This window comes from Bradysia coprophila, unplaced genomic scaffold, assembly GCF_014529535.1.
Source record: "Bradysia coprophila strain Holo2 unplaced genomic scaffold, BU_Bcop_v1 contig_151, whole genome shotgun sequence".
Classification (NCBI taxonomy): Eukaryota; Metazoa; Arthropoda; class Insecta; order Diptera; family Sciaridae; genus Bradysia; species Bradysia coprophila.
This window is the reverse complement of record NW_023503423.1, coordinates 6,678,017-6,685,888: the sequence shown is the minus strand read 5'-3', so window position 1 is coordinate 6,685,888 and position 7,872 is coordinate 6,678,017. Positions and strand designations below refer to the sequence as shown.

General features: G+C 27.0%; 1 long non-coding RNA gene across 1 annotated transcript; it reads left to right on the top strand.

Annotated features, from left to right (window-relative positions):
* The first annotated feature begins 2,711 nt into the window (after positions 1 to 2,711).
* Positions 2,712 to 7,285, top strand: LOC119074721. The gene is made up of 3 exons (XR_005087224.1): positions 2,712 to 2,722; positions 5,752 to 5,754; positions 7,010 to 7,285. It is a non-coding gene; the product is annotated as an uncharacterized LOC119074721 (long non-coding RNA).
* Positions 7,286 to 7,872: the final 587 nt, after the last annotated feature.

Below are 7,872 nucleotides of genomic sequence, written 5' to 3'. Positions count from 1 at the left end.
GAAACAATGTGAAATATCTGTAAATCTATGTATTTTTTTATTGGCTTAATGAACAAGTTAAAAATATGTGTAATCATGCTCCCACTGTAACACAAAACACTTGATTGAACATAAAATGAAAATTATTATTAAATTGAGTTAAAATAAAGTGAACATTTTTGCTGATCTCGATAAGGTTTATGAATTTAAAAAAAAATTGAACGATCAATTAAAGCTAGGAATGATGCCACCAGATGAATGATATCATCTGTTCCAAAAAAAAAATCTGCATAGAAGGATGACCAACATGCATTTTGTAATATCAAAATTTTGATAAAAAGTGTCTTTAGTGTCTAATGAATATCGGGGAAGGGTTAAATTGAAATTACCAGACGAAATTTATAACGAATTTCAAGTCCCATCAGAGGATGTCGTCTTTGGTTTTTCCCATTGGGGGCAAGATAATTTTTCTGAACTTCACCTAACCAGAGTCAATGTTAGAAATCGGTTTTGGTCGCTACTCTGAAATGAAATGTTAAAAAAAAACCTTCAAATTTCATCAGAGGCGTTGCACAAAGTTTCACCGTATACTCGACGCCATTGTGTGCCTCCAGTTCTTGTTGTGGGAGAATACGGTGGAAGAATGGGTTGTGATGAAAGTTCATGGTTTGACCGTCGAAACTGATCGCCAGCGCCAATCTCAACATTTTCTTTTTGATTTTTCACTTCAATGATCTATTGAAATTGAGATATAGACTCAATAAACCAATTTATTCAACGTATATTACATGCCTGAAACATAAATAGTTTCACAAATTGTGTATTTACTGAGCGTCATAGACCTGAAACGTCATTCTTCTTCTTCTTAAAATGGCGAAAATCACAACCCATTAGAAGAAGTTACATTTTCAACAATCACAATCCAATCGACTTTATTCATTCCACATGCGATTTACACATTACAATACATATACATACGTCAATGTCGTAACGTTGGTAATGCATGTGGAATGAATACCGTCGATTGGATTGTAATTGTTACGTGTTACGTGTTACGGCATGTTTCATTTTCATTAACATTGCCTAATCACGTAAAGCATTGTACTGACGAGGTTCCAAGTTGTTATTTGACAAGTGGGGAATACAGCCCACTTATCAAATACACAACTTGGAACCTCGGAAGTAACATACTAATAATTCAAAGACTGTAAAACCGTCGTCAAAGGCCCAATGTTTAAATAAATATATTTCGAATAAAAGGTTCTTGGGCACATCACGGATCTGGCCACTTCTGAGAAGCTTTAGTTTTTGTCTGACGATTTGTCAAGTAAGATTTTCTTTGTAACTATACCAAGTGTACCAGAAGTTGAACATGGACATTAAACACCTTCCCATTCAATATCGCAGTGGACATATTAATACTTTTCAATTGGAATAATTTTGACTCACAAAATCATGCTGTTCATTCTTAACCTTTTAGAAACCGGATAGCCACCTGTTAGTTGTCTACAATGACGATTAAAAAAAAGCGATGAGTGTCTTCATCTTTAGCAAAAAAAATCTTCTTACCCCTTTTTTAACAAATGAAGTAATAGATTTTGCATCAAATTGACACATTACTAATCAATATAAGTAATAGATGATTGTATTACAACACATTTGCTGTTTATGAATGTAATAACATCATATTTTGAAAACGTCTTAGTGATCATCCGATGTTTTTAAACAGAAGAGAGCAAAAACTACGCAATTTCGTCATATTCCTAGCAGACATTTGTTATATAAATGAGACATTTTTTGTATAAATATTAGCGAAATATTCAAACATATTATCGGTGTCGACACGTAACACGTAAAATTTAAATATGCAAAGAAACGAAGAAAACAAAAACAAAATTATAAAACAGAAAATGAGTTTAAGTGAACTAAAGAAGTTACAAAATCATTTTGATTTTGTAAAACTTGACTTTTGTATTTACGAAAAGGAAAAGCTTTTCGTGCTGCAGAGCTGAAACATTTTTCTTTTTTAAAATTTTCATGTTCCATTTGTTGTTTAACACATTTTTACACCTTCGGTTAACTATTTTCTTTTTCATTGTTTCACAAAATGAATGAACATTTTTACACAAAACATGTTGAAGAAAATGATCAAAAAAATATCAATTCATCATCATCCATCTCACCTCCGCGACAAACAGAAAAGAAAAGAAAAAAGATTGAGAAAGCAACATCAACAAAACGAAAAAAGAACTTTTTTTAAAAAAACAAAATCCAAGACAAATAAATTTGTATAGCGTTTAAGTGTATAAATTAAATTATTGTCTAAATAATTAACGTAGTCGATTAAATGGAAAGAAGAAAAATTTCTGTTTTTATGTAAAGAAATAAGAGACAAAAATTACACACACGACCAACAAAAAAAATCTTAACTAATATGTTTAATAATAAAAAAGAAAATCAAAACTCAGAAGCTGGCATTGGGATCACAATATAAAAAAAATACAAAAAGCTCTCTCGTGTAGCGGTGGTTGAATCACATTTTCTTTTGATTTCGTTTTTCTTTATTTGTTCCTTAATGGTCTTGATCTAAAACCTTTTCTACCACACAAAACACAAAAATACCTAAACTATAACTGCTGAGTGTGTAGCAGAAGCACACACTTCGATTATTTCCCTATCATACCTCCATTCAACTTATCATTGCGAACGAAGTAAGATGGGAACATGTTGAATGGCTCCTGTGGTCTTAGTACCGTCAATAGATATGTCAGTGAACGTTAACCTGTTACGGTCGTTTATCATCTGTTCTCGAAAACGGCTACAAGGATCAACGACAAAAACACTGACTCTTATAATAGAAAAACTCAAATTTAATGAAATGAAGTGTTCAATGTTCAAATGACTTTGATGTCATTTCCTGAATTCGAGAGTATACTTTACTCGAATGATTTCATAAGCCATTGGTATAAATAAATAAATAAAAACCTTGACACCTCTAACAATGACTGTCACAAGGAAAGATAATAAAAATCCTGAACCTAAACCTAAATGTAAAAGACCTAAAATTTCAAATAAATGAAAACTTCTCAAAACAATTGTATGCAAACCCCGCTACTCTTTTTTAATTGATAAAGAATAAAAGAATTTCTCTTGCAGTGTTAAAAGTGAAAGAAATTTGCATAATTTTAAGTAAAAGAAACAAAAAAAATTATCTCATTTTATTCATGCATTCATCTTCTGCTAAACAAGAAAACGAAAATGTTTAAAATCAATGTTTTGATTCTGTCTGGATGGAGTTCTTTATGTATACACGAAAAAAAAACGAGAAATTATTTAGCGAAAACAAAAAATTAATTTTTTGTAAAACTTCTTCGTCACGGTATATATCATAAAATAAATGTTTTCTTCAAAAATGTTTAAAAGAAAAAAATAATTAATTCTTTGAGGAAAAACAGAAATTTTTTTTTAAATTAAAATTTAATGTCAAAAGATTTAGGATTTTTTTTCAAATTTTCTTTGTTAATTTTTATTGAAATAAACGCAAAATAAAATGATCGAGTCTGGTTTTATGACATTTGAATTTCAATTGTCAAACACCAGACTCGATCAGTTTATTATGCTTTTTACCTTAAGTTAAAAACTAATTTTAAACAATTTTTTTGACTGAACCATTCTTATTTTAATTAAATAATTTTTTCCTTAAAAACTAATTCTTTTTTATTTATTTATTGTCTCTTTTTTTAAATTAATGTTATTTCTTGCGTCAATATTTTTTTTTTAAATAAAACACAAAAATTAGAAGCAAACAATAATTTGTTTTGAAGAAATCAAACTATATGTTATACCAATCTATAGAAAAAAGAATATTGATAATATTATAACCTATCAGTGGACGGTATTCGTCGTATTATTATGAGAAAATGAGAGACAAAAAACAAACAAACGAAAAGAAACAAAAATGATTGACATCTATGTTGATGATAAAGTACTAAATGTGAAATAATAAATTTAAAATATATGTTGATTGTCCATGTTTCACTACAACATCCTATCCGTAATGATTCCTTCATTAGTATATTAAATAATAGCAAAACATTACAAAACACACACAAAAAATGAGAAAAACTATTGAACTACACTCGTAACATACACAGATTTACACTAATACACCCATTTTATGAAACCTTAAAAAAATCACTTTGATAAAAATAAAAATGAAAAATAAAAACTTTTCACTTTCGTAACACTTTCGTTTATGAGAACAAATCTCTATAATTATGTTTAATTGTAAAACGAATAATCTAATTTTAGGTAACAAAAATTTTAGTTTAAAATTATTTTAGGGTTTAACGAAAATCTAATTATAATTTTTTAATTAATTTTTTTTTTAAAATAATTTAACTGATGAAAATGGTCCAGACTTGATGTAAATTTAATTTATTCAAATTTTTTGTTTAGTCGTAAATGGCCAATCGCTTGGAAGCTAATAACTGAATTTTAATGATAAAATAAAAAAAAAGTCTAAACTGGACTGGTCATTGCAATGCTACACAATGACTTTTTCAAATTCATTAAACTAAAATATTTTTAATTTAATTATTGATCTAAATAAGACAAAAGAAACCCCATCTTCCTGAATATATCATTTTTTCTGTTTAAGAAAAACCAACTTTGTTTTGGAAATAACATTTTTTGTCTTTCCATTGAATCATTAAGATAAAAAAAAAACTTAACAGAAAATGTATTTGAATTTTCTTTCACAAAATAAGAATCTTTGCATTCAAAAGGAAGAGAAAAGTGTGAGGAAAGGATGAAGAAAATCATAAAATCCGAATAATTTCAATTAAATAAAAATTAAAAGAAAGAAAAATATAAAATCAAATGAAAAATGAAATAAAAAAAAGTTAATTTAAAACATAAAAATATTTAATAAAAAAAACAGTCTTTTTTAGTGGCAAAAGTTTAGTGGTATAAGATGAACATTTTATTATAGACGTATTTGTATTGCAGTGATTTTCTTAATTATATTTAATCAAACAAATCCTGAACCGACATTTAAACACACACCGATTTAATGAACACTAACAATCAATTTATTGTTAATGTGAATAAAATCCACAACACAAAATTGGTATTTTTCGAATGAATTGAATGAACTCGATTTTTATTGTCGATCGTTTTTCAAAAATTAGAAAAACTGATCGAAAAATCAGTTTCGTTCTGTTCATTCACAAAGAAATGCTGAAAATGTAATTTGAATGTACTGACGAACGTACAAAACAGAGAAATTAGATCTGATTAATAACGGGAAAGATTGGTTTCGAAGAAGAAAATGTTTTTTAAATCTGTGAATCTGTGAACAATTATTTTTTTGTTTTTTTTATTTTTATTTAAGTCACTAAAACTAACGAAAATGAAGTGTGTAACAGCGGGTGAGTTAAAGAAAATATTTGTAAATTACGAAATTGACTAAATTATTAGAGTTTTAGGGAAGTGAATTCTGATTATTATTTTTTTAATAAAACAAAAAATTCTGATTCTCCATTTTAATTTTAGATTTTTTTTTTCGTCTAAAATTAAAGGTTGAAAATCCCAGTAATTACAAAAAAACCTGCAATACACATAGTCTGTATTTTGCATACATTTTTACTACACTAAAATTAACTATAAATAAAATAAAAATTGTATGAATATGTAGATGTTAAATATGAAAATAAATTTAAAAGAAAACAACACAAACACACACAGATCTAGTTCGTAGAAAACAACAAGAAAGTAAAAAAAATTAAAACTGAAAAAGAAATAAAAGAAAACCAAAAGTTTCACAACACTTTTACTTTCTAAAAAAAAATTTAAAAAGAAAAACTGAAATAATAAGAAAACTTGAATAAATAATCTGTAACAAAATTGTATATCGCTGTACAAAGTATCTGTTGTTGCTTATTGATTGCAAATAATTGCCTCGTTTTTTGTATTTTTTTATTTAAAAAAAAAGTTTAAGACAAAAATTGAACTAGAAATTGTTCAAACCAATTCATAAAAAAGAATTTTTAAATTATTTTTGTACAGGTACCAGTATCAACACTAAACAAAAACATCTTTCATCGTGTAATATTCATTCATTCATCCGAGAGAAAGAAACGGAATTAAAAATTCATTCATTCATTTCACAATCATTTTTTATTGTCAAATTTTCCGATCATTTATTGTCTCTGAGTCGTCGGAATTTCATTAACAATTATTTTATGGTCGAAGTGTGCACGAAACATTAATTCAATGCTGAAATGAAACAGCAAAGTGAATCTAGGATCTAGATCTTCAGAACGATGTCATAAGGTGCGTAGGTTGTTTTAAGAGAAGAGAGCAAACAAAAGCATTTCGCTCTTTGCGGATTTTTTTTTTCATATTTTGCCACAGCAGAGACAGGAGTCATTTTTCACATTTTTTCATCCCTTGTAAAGTCATTATTTACCATTTGTCTCTTAATTTAGTAATATTAAAGTAAAATAAAATGATCGAATCTGGTTATTGAATTTCAATTGTCAAAAACCAGACTCGATCATTTTATTTTGCTTTTACGTTAATGGAGAATCGTCGTTGAATACTTAAACTTCGTGGTAATTCATCATTTTTTATTGATGTTAGATGTTATCTTACTTAAAGCGCCTCAATTTATGAGTATGAAAAGGCTGATGTAGGCAACAGAAAATTGTGTCGAGTATAGAAATTTTGGCCTTGCACCAATTGACGAAGACAGATTACAGTATTAAGACCTTGGACTTAAGAAATACAGTTATTTTTCCCGCTGTTATTCAACTTATTTGGGTATTCTTCGATTCTCTGTTCTATTCTATCACTACAAACCAATGCCCAATTTTAGGAATTTTAATTTTAAAATTCCATAAATTCCTAAAAAAAATCCCAAAATGTCCTTAATCTGTAAGTTCAGATATTTAGGAATTCTAAGAAAACTTTGAAGATTTTGTTGGATTTTTTAAGAATTAAATTCGTTAAAATACTCCCGGTTAAGAGTCTGTTCAACAAATATATCTTATGAGATCCGACAACTTTCAGAACAGAAAAAAGGAAATCAAACAAAAAATGATTAATCTAAAATGATCGGTATAATGTACATAATTCACATATTTGACAATAAAATCTCATCACAAAAAAAAAACAAAATTGTAAAAACTGAAACACTATACAGGAAGTTGAATTATTTTATTTTACCATTTTTTTATATTTTTCTACCCCATTGTCACTATATTGTCATTGAACGTTGCATAGTATTGTTATGTATATTACGAAGTATAGTCTGATTAGTTAAAAAAAAACGAACGAGTAATGGAAATGGAAATTGGATGGCTACATATTTGTTTTATTCAGTTCATATAGCTTTGTTGTTAAATAATTTATTTTTTAGCCCTGAAATATGTAAAAAAAAATTCACAAACAGAAACAAATTTTATTGATTGATGATAGAACATTCCAAAACAAAAACTAAAATGAAAGAAAGGAAAAATAATCAAAATAATTTAACGTGAAACTCCTTGATTTAAATTTAAAAAAATTAATGAGAATGAAAAATGTTATTTAATTGGCACATAAAATAATTTCCCTGAATGTATAAAAAAATGATACAAAAAGATGAACAAAGAAAAATATATTTTTTAAAAATGAAAACAAAAAATTGTAAATATGTTACTAATTTATTAAAAGAAGAAAAAAAAAAGAAGAAGAAGGAGACGTATGAAGAATCTATAAATATAAATTGTTGCATTAAAAGAAAATTAACTCTAAAAGAAGAAGAAAAAAATGTAAATTTTTGTAAAAAATTCAAATCTGAAACAATTCATTGTTTATTTTCTAACTTTAAAAAAGAAAATTTCATTC